General features: G+C 40.1%; 1 protein-coding gene across 1 annotated transcript in view; it reads right to left on the minus strand.

Annotated features, from left to right (window-relative positions):
* epha6 (eph receptor A6) overlaps positions 1–16,645 on the minus strand; it is an 832,733-nt gene that overhangs the window by 775,174 nt on the left and 40,914 nt on the right. The window lies entirely within an intron of this gene.

A 16,645-nucleotide genomic window follows, 5' to 3' on the forward strand; every position in this document is an offset into this window, starting at 1 on the left:
AAATGTCAATATTAGAATTTAATTGACATTCTCAAAGGTACAAACAAATAATCAAAGATGATGTTCATTTTGCAGCATCAAGTAACGGCATGGGCTTTCTGTGCACACATCACAAAAAGTTATCCACTTACCTCTCCGATGATGCTGTGATCTCAAGAATAGCACCAAAGTATATCAAGGAACAGTTAAATCAGTGAATTTAGCACAAGAAAAGCAGTATTGAAAGATTTTAACAAATATTCAAAAGAGCATTTTGAACAATTGATAATCTGGACTAGAATGTGTCAGACATACTGAAAAGCTATAGAAATATTAACAGTTAATGCAGTCAAATCCATATGTGCTGCATTCAATCCTGAAGCAAACAAATCCCTGAATATTACAAAGACTCAGTTTTATTGCTTACCCAACATATTGCACATTATGGGATTTTGTTTGTGCTCTGTGTTGCCTAGCCATTATAATTTTATTTTGTTTCCTTTTAGGGAAGACAGGTGAAAATAATAGTAATTTTAATTTGTTTCATTTGACAAAATTTTGTTCTGAATGGTAGATTAATGGATCATAATTAATTACTCTTTGGGACCAAAAAAAAAACAAACTTGAATGCACATATTATCCTTCACAATTTCAAGATGTCCCAATGCACTTTACAGCCAATCAAATATTTTGAAGCATAGTCACTTTTGTAGATTAGGAAAAATAGTAACCAATTTGCACACAGCAAGGTCCCACAAATAGCAATGAGATAATGACCTGATAATCTAACATAATGGTGTTAATTGAGGATTAATATTGGCGAGAACATTTTAAGGTTAGGAAGGACAATTTATAAATGCAAGTTCTTTCTTTTTAACAATTATCAGTTGACCTGGCGTAAGATGTGGTTAATAGACACAGGGAGATTCTCTCATCTTTTTAGAGACAGCAAAATTCAAACCATGGAGTAAGCCTAAATTCATACGTTAGTGTAATGCTTTCCTTAGTTGGGTGTCTGGTTATTTGGCCATTTCAGCAATTCCGATGTTTAGTGTAGCATACAGCTTACTCTCAATGCTATTTGCCTTGCATCTACTAGTTAGCTATATTTTTAACAGTTGCTGTATATGCAGTGTGACGCAATGTTTAATAATTTATCTATTGAAAAATTTTACGACCTTCATAAATTAAACATGATTTTACTCATTTTACTCATGATCGTCACCCTTTTGTTCAATAATAGCACGGTGCTAAATAGACTAACAACCAAATAGGTCACCTTTATATATGTGCTATAAAAACATTAGGCAGGATGCTGGCAGAATCCCGAAACTTAGCTGCAATGCGTGAATGCAGACAGAAGCTCATTATTTATTCAAACACTTCTGTGCAAGACACCAAACAGTAGATATGCCTTCAAGACGTACTGCAAACCAAACCATAATTTTTGTTATTCAATGTTTTCCTCCCCGAATGAAACTCACATTGGTGAATTACTGGTATGATATTCATTTTTTTTGTAATTGATAATCTCGACTACTAATAAACTGTTTTGATACTTAGCAGCACACGTGTTTTTAGTAAATAACAAAATGCCCAATTTAACAACATACATCCTCATTTATGCAACTTCCACTAAATTCTAGTCATGTGATAAACACAGCTGGTTAAAATGTAAACCTCCTGATCCTCATCTGTAGCCATTTAATCAGAAGCATTGCTAAAAGAAAATAATTTGAAACATTCTTACTGTATGTTTGAGTCTGCAGATCTCTGCATTCATTTCACTTATTTACAAATGTGGTTTAATTTGTTTCTTGGCAGCTCATTAGAGTAGTGGCATGTTACCCTTCTGATGGAATGCATCAAGGATATATAATGCATTCATGAATAGAGTTGCTCTATTTTTGTCCAAATACCTGGTGCACGAATCATACTAAAATTGAATCTAAACAGAATGTTTTCCCTGTATGCATAATGAGTCCCAAGATGCACAGTGAAAAAATGAATGCAATGTTATTTATGTTACTAAACATCTAACAGAGCTACAGTGAAGCTACAAAAAAGCATTTCCTCCCCTGAGCATTTTTTTTGCTCATCATGATTGGGTGCATCAGTGCACAGGAAAGGAGCATTCCTTACTTTATTTTTTGTGCTAGTGTCACCCATTCTCGTGTGGCAGAGATTAAACAAAGGGCAAGGCTCCTTCAGTGATGTCTCCCAATGTGCTTTTAACATTCTACTGGTATATTTATATTTATGCTTCCAGCCTACTTCAGGATCTTTTAATGTGAGACTTGCCCATTTTGTGTAAACTAATAGAACATTAACAACAGTTATGTGAGATGCGACAGCAGCCACTAAGAACTGAATTGAAATTGTCCAGAGCACATTCCACTTATAATCATTAAAGTCGGCAGTGGGAGAAGATTCTCATCCCATCAGTCCAGGCTCAATTCTAACAGTCACTCTGAAGGCAGGATGAATGTGTTCAGATCCACTATGGCACCAACACTTCCAAATGCAGGCAGATTTTCAGTAGGTACAGTGAAATGGAACTTAAACTGAAAACAACCATGAACCAATATTTTAATTAATACTGTAGTTTATTTTGGGTTAGATGCCATTATAAACATTGTACATAAAAAAGAACGCGAATGCAGCTTTACAAGAATGCACTGTGAGTTGTATTACTTACATTTGTTGCCATATGGTAACTATTTTGTTACATTTAAAAAATAGCTGGTTATCTCCCAAGGCAAAGCATTGCTTTAAACCACTTCACATTATTTATACCACAGATTGGATAATTCAAAAATTAACTTTTAAATATGTTAAAATACTTCCAATTTCAATAAAACAAAACCTTTCTGTTGAAATCTTTCCGCTGAGCATCTTGTGTTCACAAGAAGCAGAAAAGAAACTAAGTTAAATAAAATTAAATATTTCCTTACTTAGAAAGATGAGATACAAATTCATTTGAAAAGCCCTTAAACACAGAAAGATATTACTCAAAAGATGGCCACTTTGAAGCTGCTTTGTAATATCCTCATTCAAAAGTGATATGCAGAAGAACCAACAAGATATTCTTGCCAGAGAATTAAGATTTTCAGTCACTATTAACCAATCACAACATTGAAAAGTGGCCATAATTCACTGATGACAGCCAATGTCATGGCTGTTTTCTTCATTCAGAGGCATCACTATTGATTGACACTTAGAAAGACAGACACAAAGAATGGCCAGTTCACATGTGAGTTTACTGTATTATTGGAAACTGTGCTTGCCCCAACATCTTCTGCTTAACATAACATATGAATACATTACTCTGCTTTTCCCCCTTCGAAAAGTATTTTGCTTACTTTCAGTCATAAACTATACTTTCTTTCTGTCCATTTTTCTTCCATACATTTTCAAAAAACTGAGTTGTGTACGAAACAGATTCCATATTCTTTGAAAATCTGCATTTAAACGTGTTTTGTAATCTCCCAATAAGTATACTAAAAACATGAATTAATGTGTGAGTTCTTACTTCAAATCAGCCTTACTTCAACATGTTGTAATTGAAGAGAGATACAAATACGCAAATCTTTATGGACATGCACACTTTGCATTATTACAACAGGCTTTTTAAAAAAAAATACACCGACAAATCAAGTTTAGTAACTGGTTTATGAAACCTTCCTGATCTTAGAGGTTTTGGTATAGAGTCAAGCTCTGGACATTTGGCATAGTATTCACTGCTCACAATGCTGCCTTCACGACACCCTGGTCCATTCCTCTATCACTCCCAACACCTCATCCCCTTCCCACAGCACCTTCCCAGGGAAACAGAAGGTGCAATACCTTCCCTTTTACCTCCTCTCTCCTCACTGCTCAAAGCCCCAAACACTCCCTCCAGGTCAAGCAGTGATTTACTTGCACTTCTTTCAATTTAGTCTACTATATTCGCCGCTCACAATGCTGTATCCTCCACACTGGGGAGACAAAACGCAGACTGGGTGACCGCTTTGCAGAACACCTTCATTCAGTCCGCAAGAATGACCCTGACCTTCCCGTCGCTTGCCATTTTAATTCACCACCTTGCTTTCATGGTCACATTTCTGTCCTCGGCCTCTGCAATGTTCCGGTGAAACCCAACACAATCATGAGAAACAGCACCTCATCTTTCAGTTAGACGCTTACAGCCTCTGGATTTAACATTGAGTTCAATAACATCAAACTGTAGACTCTGTTCTCCATTTTGATTATTTTTTTTGGTCAAGAGCCAATTTATATCTTGTTTCAGGTTTCTGCTTTCACATAAAGCTGTCCTTTATTCTGCCATTAACACTTACTCTGGACCAATGCTTTGTTTCTTTCCTCCAACCATTTCCACTCCCTGTGCCTTTTGTTCCATGATATCTTTGTCATTTAATCTCTCTCACCCTCTAACCTACTTTTTGTTCTACTCAACCCTTGTACCTTTTTCAACAGCATAAAGCCCATCACAATTCTACCTTTTTTCTGTTCCGAAGAAGTCATATTCGACTTGAAACAATGACTCTGTTTCTCTTTCCACAGATGCTGCCAGACCTGAGTTTTTCCAGGATTTCTGTTCTTGCTTTGGATTTCCAGCATCTGCAGTGTTTTGCTTTTGGATTTGTTTCAAAAGAAGATTCTACCTCTTTCTCAGAAATTAATACTTCACACACTGACGCCTGAACTGGTTCAAACTCTGGCAGCAGCTCATGATCAAGTGGATCATGCTGGTGTTTTGGCTCATCTCTTTCCCAGACCATATCCTTTTCTGTCAATTTTAACTGAGTATCCTTTGGTTCCACACGCTTAGACTAAATTTCCCACATCACACTTTGTGATTTGTTGAGGGGGGCTCAGAACATAAACAGGCTCATTTTGCCTGAAGCTGCATCCCCTCATATTTGGGCCATACTGATGTTTTTGACTGAACTGTTTGCATTCGACTTTAATGGTCACATTTTGTAGAACCAAACTCAAAAGTGTTCTAAACCATCTCCTCATCAAAATCTCAGTGGGCATATGCTCATTAGTGGAGTGTGGCATTGTTCTATACTCAGTAGGAAATTAGGCAGCCACTGTTTTATACTGAGTTTTGAACACCCATGGAGCACCTATTGCTTGAGTGCTTCTTTAACTATCCCAGTGGATCTGTCAGCTGTTCCATTTGTTACTGGATGGCAAGGAGGAACGAGGATATGTTTGGTACCATTTTGTTTCATGAAATTTTGGAACAGAGCAGAAGAAAACCAAGAGCAGCTATGAGATACAAGCTCCTCAGGTAACCCATGACAAGCAAAAATCATTTGCAACTCCCTACTGTTCAGTGTTGGTGCTTTGATACACGTTCTTTACTTCAATCCACTTCCAAGTAACTATCGATGAACACCAAAAAATTGTCATTTCCATTTTCATAAATATCCACACGGGCTCTTTGAAATGATCGAGTTGGCCATGACCACAGCTACAAAGGGGTTTTCGGCAGTTTGTTTCTATGATTTTGACAAATGGTACATTTGCTTACCAGTGATTCTAGGTCACTGCCTAGGTCAGACCAATAAACCAAATGTCACTATAGTTTTCATACCAACTATTCCTATGTTCAATCTGGAGTTCTGCCAGAATTCTCTCTTTAAGAAAAGGTACCACCACTCTGTGATGCCACTTGGTGCAACCCTGTTCACATGACAACTCATTGCAATGACTGCAAAATGCATTCATCCTTGTCTGGACATTGGTCAAATTCTGTCCATCCATTCATCATATGTTGGCAGACTCTTTTAAACACTTGAGTCTTTGCGTTTCAGCCGCAATTTCAGTTGCAGTGATTGGAAAGTCATTATCAACCCCTGTTTTGAAAATTGCACCCTCACTGTCTACTTCTGAGTGAAAGTGTGTCAGTGATAGCATTCCCTTCTGAACTGTGAAATCATGTTGTAGTCGTATTACAAGAGAAGTACAGACCTCCACTTTGCATAGGTGTATAACCCCATGTCTGTATTTACCCCAAGATATTATCGACTCTCTCGATCCACATTAAGGTGTATAAGCATGGGGCAAATCCAACTTTGCCAATAGCTTGGATCCCGCTAACTCCACATACAAATCTTGGGAAGTTGGTACTGAATACTGCTTTTCATCCACAGCCTGGTTGATTGTGACTTTGTAGTCACCTCAGCCTTACAGTTTTATCTAACTCGAGTCTACCACAATTACAATTCCCTAATCACTACAGCCAGGTTTCACTAGTGCAACATTTCTCTCCAATTTCCTTAGCCCCACTTCAACCTGGGTTTTGAGAGCATAAGGAGCTGACACAGCTGTGTAACACACAGATTTTGCATCAGGCCCAATTCGTGCATTTCCTCATTGACTATATCGTCATAGCTATCCTAGAAAATGCTGCAGTAGCAATTTAATAGCTGATCAAGTTTATTGGTCACCTCATTAAGAAAGTATGCTTCCAGTCTAATTTCAGCTTGTGAACCTGGTCTTTGGCAAATCCGTTGGTTTGGTGATGTATCTAGCTCCAACAATAGGCAACATGGCAGACTTATCCTTACATCCATCATTGCATTCCATTTGGCCACACATTTTTAAGACCTCACCAAAGTAGGTTTTCATCTTATGAAACTGGACTTTACAACAGTTTTGTTTTAAAATGTCTCTTTTAAGGTGAAACAGAATGGCCTGATTAGGGTGGTAACCCTAATCATCTCTGCTCAGAGACAGACCTTGTGATCAGGTGTCCATGGAGGAGAAAACTCAAACAGAAACCATTTAAATATCAAGTGATAGTTTTTACACCTTAACAGTGTCTCACAGGAAAAAGGACAGCTGCTTTTTGAGACACAGAGAGACGAAGAAGATACTGCTGTGTAGAGGAATGAAACAGCTACTGCTGTGGGGAAGCAGAAGGGCTGTTTGTATTAACCACCATACAGGATGCTTGACAGTTTGTTTTCTATTCAAAAGGAAATGGACAAAGCAGATGGGACTTTGAGATTCAAGGAACAAAGAGTCACCGAGGTGAGACTTGCTGATGAAGATCAGATCTGGAAGAGTCAGGCTGAGTGCAATGATTTTTCAGAAGTCACTGGAAGTTACAACCTAGTGTGGCAGGGAGAAGTGAGCCTGGAGAGCTGGGAGTTACAGTCGGACTGTTCTTGTAATGCTACAAATATTTCAGAGTGTAGCACACAGTGAAAGGTAAGATATATCTCAATTGCATTTTGCATTAGTTAGCCAATGTAGTTTGGTGTGTTAGTTACCTTTAAGACAATTCCTGATTTATGCTGGTTTTAGTTTGTTTGTTGCAGTAAAGTCTTAAAACATGAAATCTTGCCCTTCTGTTCATTCAAGGGTTGTGGACTTCACTGAACTCGGCCAGCATTTATTGCCCATTCCTAATTGCCCTTGAGTAGCTGGTGGTGAGCTGCCTCCTTGAACCGCTGCAGTCCATGTGGTGTAGGTACACCGACAGTGCTGTTAGGGAGGGAGTTCCAGGATTTTGACCCAGCGACAGTGAATGTATGGTTGCTGGAAAATTCAATCCTTTTAAAACATTATTGGTAACTACAGAGATTATAACAAAGGGAACTATGCTCTCAGTTAGAGGTACATCACCAAGTTTGTTCTCGCACATATCTCAACTCATAATGGGGCAATCTACAGCCATATTGATGCACATGTTGATATGCTGTTGAAATACCAACACCTTTCTACAAAACTTTCTGTCATTTGAGTGATTGTTAGTGACATGAATGCTGTACAGCCCTAGCTCTTCTTCACTTAGGCAGTCTGAATTCACTTTGAGATTGTGAACCCCACCCTTGTGACATCACTCTGTTATAACACGGCAGATGATGTGTGCCAGGCGGATCAAATCTACGAGGGAAACTTGATCATGCGGTCACAACAATTTTGTAATTTGTATTTTATTTTGAGGGGTGTGCCCCGAATTCAGTAGTAATAAGTCCACCAAAACCCTAGAGATTTTTTACAAAACTAAAATGAACATTTATTAACAAAATAAAAGATTTTAAGCACATATATAAGTCTACAAATTACTATTATAATACTTCTAAAACTCCTAATTAATTTTGCTTCCAGTTATACCCCCATTAAGGAAATGGTAAAAAATAGACTTAAACAGATCCATGCAAGTCAAACACAATACCCTGGACGGTATGATTCAAAGTGGCTTTTCCTAGCTTTGGTTTCTGTAGACAGCAGCTTATTGCAGAAATACTGGAGGCTTTTCACACTTCTGGTAGATCTTACAATGCTTTCCCCTCTGACACATAGCCTCTTCTCCTTTATACATGTTTCTCCCTTTTAATGCAAATTCAAATATTCCCATATGTCTTTGGAACATTACCTTTCTCATAAAAGAAAACTTTTCATGGTGCTAATACTATCAGCAACCTTTGGGAAAAATAAACACACTACTTGGTCTAGTTTCTTTGGCTAGGTGTAACATCCTACCATCTCTTTGAAATTCAAGTGACCCTAGTTTACCTAAATATGCAAATTCTCCTCTCTTTACCTTCTAAAACTTCAGCCATGTTTATGTATTTAGCATTTCAAACCTAGCTTCTTTTTGATAATTCAAAGCCTCCAGACCAGCTGTCGCCAATTCAATTAAATTCCACATACACAAAGAAACTATCCAAACCCCACCATTAACCTACTTTTACAATAAATCACAATAATATTATGAGACTTATTATACTTTCATGACAACTCTTTTGCATTATCACTGGAACGAGTTATTTTTCTTGCTCTGGTCTTCGCTCAGGCATTTGGCATTTTTGTACTGACATGCCTGTTTTGTACTCACATGCCTGTTTTGTACTGACATGCCTGTGTTGTGTAGTTGCCCTTACAGCAATAACAAGTCACTTGTGCTATCTCTAACACTCTTCTGACTAGGTCTCCACCACGTTAAGTTTGGCAGAAGCCTTTTGACTGTGGAAGAAACTATATTAGCCATTTGCGGAAGACAAAATTCCCGAACATTCTTTGATGCTATCTCCTTGGAGTCTTACATGCTAGCTCAAATTAAAGATTTTGTGTGTTTAGTAACGTCAATTTGATTCTTGTATCCGCCAATCCAGACATAATCATCATCTAAGAATGTGCCAAAATTGCAAGGTAATGATAAATTCTTAAAAGCTACAATGTACTCATTAAGTGGTTCACTAATTTTCTAACTTCTAGTTCCAAACTTGTAGATGGCTTATGGTTGAAATGTTCCTCCAACTTGGCAATTACTACTTTGAATGACATTTTTTGCCTTATTGGGAGCAAGAAGGTTCATTAGCATGCCATACACCTTTGGGTCAATTTCTGTTAATACAATTGCTTTCTTGCACTCAAGAATAGATTAAATCCAAGTCTTGAAATCACCACTTTCACCTTCTAAAATGCTATTAGCTCTAAAAAACAAGTCCATTCTTTCAATATAAGAACTGAATGGTTCTTGACCCCTCCCACATGTTCTAAGCCTTCCAATGTATCCCGTGGGCACAGCCATATTGCCCCATTTCCGAATTCAACAGCGAGACAGTAAACATGTCACTGCAGCTGTCCGTAACAATGATATAAATGTCATGCATGCATACTGTAGGTGTGAAGCAGACAAAATTCAAAACAAGAATTTATGATAAAACATCTAGATAAGTCAGATGAGGTGGAACAAATTCATCTAAAATCGGTCTAGTCAGTGGTTGAAAATGTCCGGTGACAATCCAAAGAAAGAAATATCACTTGAATCCCATCCTCATTGCCAACTGTATGAAATATTGGGCGGCACAAATAATGATAACAGACAGAGTGGCCAGCTCACCTAGGTTTACTGTATCATTGCATACTATGCATGTTCTGAAATCTTAGCTCATTGTCATAATACATAAATACATTCACTAACAGAATTTACAGACCTCTTGTAACACTTGCAATTAGCAATGAGATTAAAGTAATATATTCTATCATCAATAACATTCAATCTACTAAATTCCATAATAAATTACATAAGAATATGACAGGCACAAAAACTAATTGCTGTGTGTTTCTATAGCCTTACTTTTCTCTTTACTCAAAACATATTTATTTTTAATGCGGAAAATGTTCTGATTTTGTAATAGATTTGTTACAAACACAGAATGACATCAACAGTAGAATCCCTTTCTGTAATGCAAACTAAATGCTATCTATATTTGGCGGGAAGAGATAGTGATCTTGAATTCTAATTACTTGTCTAACTACACCGCCTTTCAGGATTCTTGGTCCCTGCAGGAATCATGATGATCCAGCAAAAATACATTGATAACATATAATTAATATGGTGGCACAATCATTCTCTGTCACCTTAAAAAAGTGGGATTCAAATCAACGCCTGTTTATTGAAAAGAAATTTTACACCAAATCAAAAGCTACCCTCTGAAGATATCTTGCACAGAGGAGGTTACGCTATAATAAGTTGACATTGTATCTTGCTGGCAAATACAGCTACTTGCTATTCTATAAGTTAATATTAGTGTCAGAAGCTTTGTAGATGAATGTTCACCTTGGCGATCAGAAGCCAAGAGGAAATGAGATATTGTGTGTGTTACAACGAGATAAGGAGGGGTAGGAGGGCTCCTCTTTTCTCACTCCTCATTGGACCACAACAGGATTTAAAAAAAGATATATGGTTGCCAATTCAGTGAGTGTTTAACTGTTTACGTGTTGTGACAATAAAAGACAGACAGGTTTCCTTGAGTTTGTTCAGAAGAATATAGTATTTATTATGCTTAATCCAGTCTAAGAAAAATAATAAAAACGCTCCAACTTTCACACATACGCACAAATAGATGAGAGTGGGATGATTGATTAAGCAATTGAAAGTCCAGTAAAGTGAAAGAGTACATGGCTCTTGAAGGTTAGTGACTTGGCAGGCTTCAGGCTGAACTCAGTGGTCCTGCTGGGTTCAGTGTTGAGGCAGTTTAAAGATGAAGATGGATGATTTATCGGTTCTTCTGGAGATTGCAGCTGCTGGGTTTCCATCTTTACAAATGTTTCTGTCTGTGGTACATGGATAGTCAAAATCAACAGACAAGGTTCAAAACTTGCAAGTTGGACAAATCCACTCGTGGTCTTGCTTTTTCAGCGTCTCATTTGCCTGTGCATTGGCCTGCAGTGAAAACAGGTGCCTAAGTATAAACATATGAATTAGGGCCAGGAGTAGGCCAGGAGTAGGCCACTTGGCCCTTCTAGCCTGCTCTGCCATTCAATAAGATCATGGCTGATTTGATAGCAACCTCCCGCCCGTCCCAGATAACCTTTCACCCCCTTGTTAATCAAGAATCTACCTAACTCTGCCTTAATAATATTCAAAGACTCTGCTTCCATTAACTTTTGAGGAGGGGAGTTCCAAACACTCACCAAGTGGGAATGACACTGTTCTCTGCAGTTAAGAGCAAGAGTCCAGAAAGCTGTTCTGCCTGCCTGGTGCCAGGGTTCGGGACATCTGCTCAGGGCTGGAGGGGAACGTGCAGTTGGAGGGGAAGATCCAGTTGTTGTGGTCCATGTAGGTACCAATGACATAGGCAGGACAAGGAAATTGGTTCTGCATAGTCAGTATGAGGAGGCAGGTACCAAATTAAGAAGTAGAAATTCAAAGCTAATAGCCTCTGGGATATTGCCTGAGCCACATGCAAATTGGCATAGGGCAAATCAGATTAGAGAGATTAATGTGTGGCTCAAAGGCTGGTGGTACAAATGGGTTCTGGTTCATGGAGCACTGGCACCAGTGCTAGGGAAAGTGGGAACTTGTTGGGACGATTTACACCTGAACTGTACTGGGACAAGTGTTCTTGCGAATCACATAACTAGGGAAGTAGAGAGGGCTTTAAACTAAACAAGTGGGGAGTGGCGGGTGAGGGATCAAGCTTGGGTGGAGGTAGCAAATCAAAGGGTAGATTCACACATGAAGAGCATAATAGTAATACGGGAAATGAGAGTCATAGAATAGCAGGAAGGGATAGAAAGATAAAACCTAAGAATATATCAATAGTCAAGACTAGATGTTACAAATGAATTGAATTCAATAAAAAGCATGAAACCATATGGTTCATGAATGTCTCCTTACCTGGTCAGTTCTACATTGACTCTTAACTGCCCTCTGAAATGGCCTAGCAAGCCACTGGAGCAATCTGCTAAACAGCCTAAAATGAACCAGACGGATGACCAGGCATCGACCTAGGCACTGGAAATGGTAACGGAAAACTCAGTCTTGCCAACTAACATCTGGAGGCTAGTTGGGAGCTTTGTCTCACAGACTAGTCAAAAAATAGCCTGACTTAATCATACTCATAGGAAAATACCTGACAGATAATGTCCCAGACACAACCATCACCATCTCTGGGCGAGTCCTGTCCCACTGAAAGGACAAACATAGCAGAGGTGGCGGCACAGTGGTATACAGTCGGGAGGGAGTTGCCCTGGAAATCCTCAACATCGACCACATGAAGTCTCATGGCATCAGGACAAACACAAGCAAGGAAACCTCCTGCTGATTACCACGCACCGTGCCCCATCAGCTGATGGATCAGTACTCCTCTATATTGAACACCACTTGGAGAATACAGAATGCAGAGTGGTGACTTCAATGTCCATCACCAAAAGTGGCTCGGTAGCACCACCACTGACCAAGCTGGCCTAGTAATAAAGGACATAGGATAGCTGCTAGACTGGGTCTGTGGAAGGTGGTGAGGGAACTTACATGAGGGAAAAACATACTTGACCACATCCTCACCAACTTGCCTGCCGCAGATGCATCTGTCCACGACAGTATCGGTAGGAGTGACCATTGCATAGTCCTTGTGGAGATGAAGTCCCATCTTCTCATTGAAGATACTCTCCCCCATGTTGTGTGGCACTACTGCTGTGCTAAATAGGATAGATTTTGAACAGACCTAGCAACTCAAGACTGGGCATCCATGAGGTGCTGTGGGCCATCAGCAGCAGCAAAATTGTACTCAACCACAATCTGTAACCTCATGGCCTGGCATATCCCCCAGCCTACCATTATCAGGCCAGGGGATCAACCCTGGTTCAATGAAAAGTGTAGGAGGGCATGTACAAACAGGACTACTTGCATGCCAAACAGCATAAGCAGCACGTGATAGACAGAGCTAAGAGATTCCATAACCAATGGATCAGATCTAAGCTCTGAAGTACTGCCACATCCAGTCATGAATGGAGGTGAACAATTAAACAAATCACTGGAGGAGGAGGCTCCACAAATATCTCCATCCTTAGTGACGGGGGAGCCCAGCACATAAGGTAAAAGGTAAGGCTGAAACATTCACAACAATCTTCAGCCAGAAGTGCTGAGCAGATGATCCATCTTGGCCTCCTCTGGTGGTCCCCAGCATCACAGATGCCAGTGTTCAGCCAATTCAATTTGCTGTATGTGATATTAAGAAACAGGTGAAGGCACTGGATACTGCTATGAGTCCTGATAATAGTCCAACAGTACTGAAGACTTGTGCTCCAGAACTTGCCATGCCCCTAGCCAAGCTGTTCCAGTACAGCTACAACACTGGCATCTACCTGGCAACGTGGAAAATTGCCCAGGTATGTCCCACACACAAAAAGTAGGGCAAATCAAACCCGGCCAATTACTGCCCCAGCAGTCTACTCTCCCTCATCAGTAAAGTGATGGAAGGGGTCATTAACAGTGCTATCAAGCGGCACTTGCTAAGCAATAACCTGCTCATTGACGCTCAGTTTGGGTTCTGCCAGGGCCAGTCAGCTCATGACATTATTGCAGCCTTGGTTCAAATGTGGACAAAAGAGCTGAACTCCAGAGGTGAGGTGAGAGTGACTGCCCTTGACATCAAGGCAGCATTTGACCGAGTGTGGCATCAAGGAACCCAAGCAAAACTGGAGTCAATGGGAATCAGGAGGAAAAATCTCTGCTGGTTGGAGTCATACCTAGCACAAAGAAAGATGGTTGTGGTTGTTGGAGGTCAGTCATCTCAGCTCCAGGACATCACTGCAGGAGTTCCTCAGGGTAGTGTCCTCAGCCTAACCATCTTCAGCTGCTTCATCAATGGCCTTCCTTCCATCATAAGGTCAGAAGTGGGGATTTCTGCTGATGATTGCACAGTGTTCAGCACCTTTTGCGACTCCTCAGATACTGAAGCAGTTCATATCCAAATGCAGCAAGACCTGGATAATATCCAGACTTGGGCTGGCAAGTAGCAAGTAACAGTCGTGCCAAACTAGTGCAAAATGCAATGACCATCTCTAATAAGAGAGAATCTAACCACTGCCCCTTGACATTCAATGGCATTACCATGGCTGAATCCTCCACTATCAACATCCTGGGGGTCACCATTGACCAGGAACTGAACTGAACTAATCACATAAACACTGTGGCTACAACATCAGATCACAGGATAGGAATCCTGTGGTGAGTAACTCACCTCCTGACTCCACAAAGCCTGTCCACCATCTAAAAGGCAGAAGTCAGGAGAGTGAAGGAATCCTCTCCACTTGCCTGGTTGAGTGCAGCTCCAACAACACTCAAGAACTTTGACACCATCGACAAAGCAGCCTGCTTGATTGGCACCCCATCCACAATCAATCACTCCCTCCACCACCGATGTACAATGGTAGCACCATGTACCTTCTACTAGATGCACTGCAGGAACTCACCAAGCCTCCTTAGACAGCACCTTCCAAACCCACGACCACTACCATCTAGAAGGACAAGGGCAGCAGACACATGGGAACACCACCACCTGGAAGTTCCCCTCTAAGCCACTCACATAGAACCATAGAACACTACAGCACAGAAAACAGGCCATTCGGCCCTTCTAGTCTGTGCTGAAATATTATTCCGCTAGTCCCATTGACCTGCACCTAGTCCATAACCCTCCAGACCATCCATGTATCTATCCAATTTATTCTTAAAACTTAAGAGTGAGCCCGCATTTACCACGTTAGATGGTAGCTCGTTCCACACTCTCACCACTCTCTGAGTGAAGAAGTTCCCCCTAATGTTCCCCCTAAACCTTTCCCCTTTCACCCTAAAGCCATGTCTTCTCGTGTTTATCTCTCCTAATCTAAGTGGAAAGAGCCTACTCGCATTTACTCTGTCTATACCCCTCATAATTTTGTAAACTTCTATCAAATCTCCCCTCATTCTTCTACGCTCCAAGGAATAAAGTCCTAACCTGTTTAACCTTTCCCTGTAACTCAACTCCTTAAGACCTGGCAACATCCTAGTAAATCTTCTCTGCACTCTCTCAATCTTGCTGATATCCTTCCTGTAGTTAGGCGACCAGAACTGCACACAATACTACAAAGTTGGCCTCACCAATGTCTTATACAACCTCACCATAACATCCCAACTCCTATACTCAATACTTTGATTTATGAAGGCCAGTATGCCAAAAGTCACCATCCTGACTTGGAACTACATCGCCATTCCTTCACTGTCACTGGGTCAAAATCCTGGAACTCCCTTCCTAACAACACTGTGTGCATACCTACACCAAATGGACTTCAGCGGTTCAAGGCGGCAGCTCACCAGCACCTTCTCAAGGGAAATTAGGGATGGGCAATAAATTCTAGCCTAGCCAGCAATGCCCACATCTCATAAATGAATAAAAAAAGCGACTCCTTCAAAACTCCAATAAATTGGTTAAACAGGATTTCCCTTTCACAAAACATGTTGAATCTGCCTGATTGCCTTGAATTTTTCTAGGTGCCCTGCCATAATATTTTAAATAATAGTTTCTAACATTTTCCCTTTGACAGATGTTAAGCTAACTGGCCTCTAGTTTCCAGTTCTTCGTCTCTCTCCCTTTTTGAATAAAGGAGTTATATTTGCTATTCTGCAATCTAATGGAACCTTTCTTGAATCTAGAGAATTTTGGGAAATTAAAACACTTTCACTGGCCACTTCTTTTGAGACCCTACGATGAAGTCCATCGGGACCCAGGGATTTGTCAGCCTACAGCTCCAACAATTTGCTAAGTACCAATTCCCTTGTGATTGCAATTTTCCTGAGTTCTTCCATCCCTTCAATTTCCTGATTTACAGCTATTTCTGGGATGAATAACAAAGGGTTAGCTGGCTTGTCACGTAACCCTCTCTCTCCCCAACTGCCTAGTGATCCAAATATGCCCATGGCTAGTGGATTCCAGTTGCCTGACTTACATGAATTGACTATGTCTGGGCACATTCTTTTCATAGTCAGGGGCCTATTGTCTTAGTAATTTAGTTGAATGGCTTGTCCCCACCTAGATGAGTATCCAGGTGAATAGGAATGCTTTGCTAATGGAGTAAATGGCGGTCCCCATTCATGCTCCTCCAAGGCAATGGTTCCTGGTGAAGCTTTGCAGACAGCTTGTCACTATTTCAATTGTTTTGGAATGTAGAAGTACAGTGATGCAAATGTTCAGCCATAATTGACTGATTTCAAATATTTGGAATGTGGCTTTAATCTTTTTAAAAACCTAATTAATGGTTTCCAGCCAGTAAATTCATAGTCATTTTTTTAATAAAGCATGGTTTCACAACATGACAAGGCCAGAAGTTGATGTCAGTCCAAGCTGCATTCTATTTTTGGGTAAAAATCCATCTATCT

This window comes from Cetorhinus maximus, chromosome 16 (assembly GCF_964194155.1).
Source record: "Cetorhinus maximus chromosome 16, sCetMax3.hap1.1, whole genome shotgun sequence".
In the NCBI taxonomy this organism is placed as follows: Eukaryota; Metazoa; Chordata; class Chondrichthyes; order Lamniformes; family Cetorhinidae; genus Cetorhinus; species Cetorhinus maximus.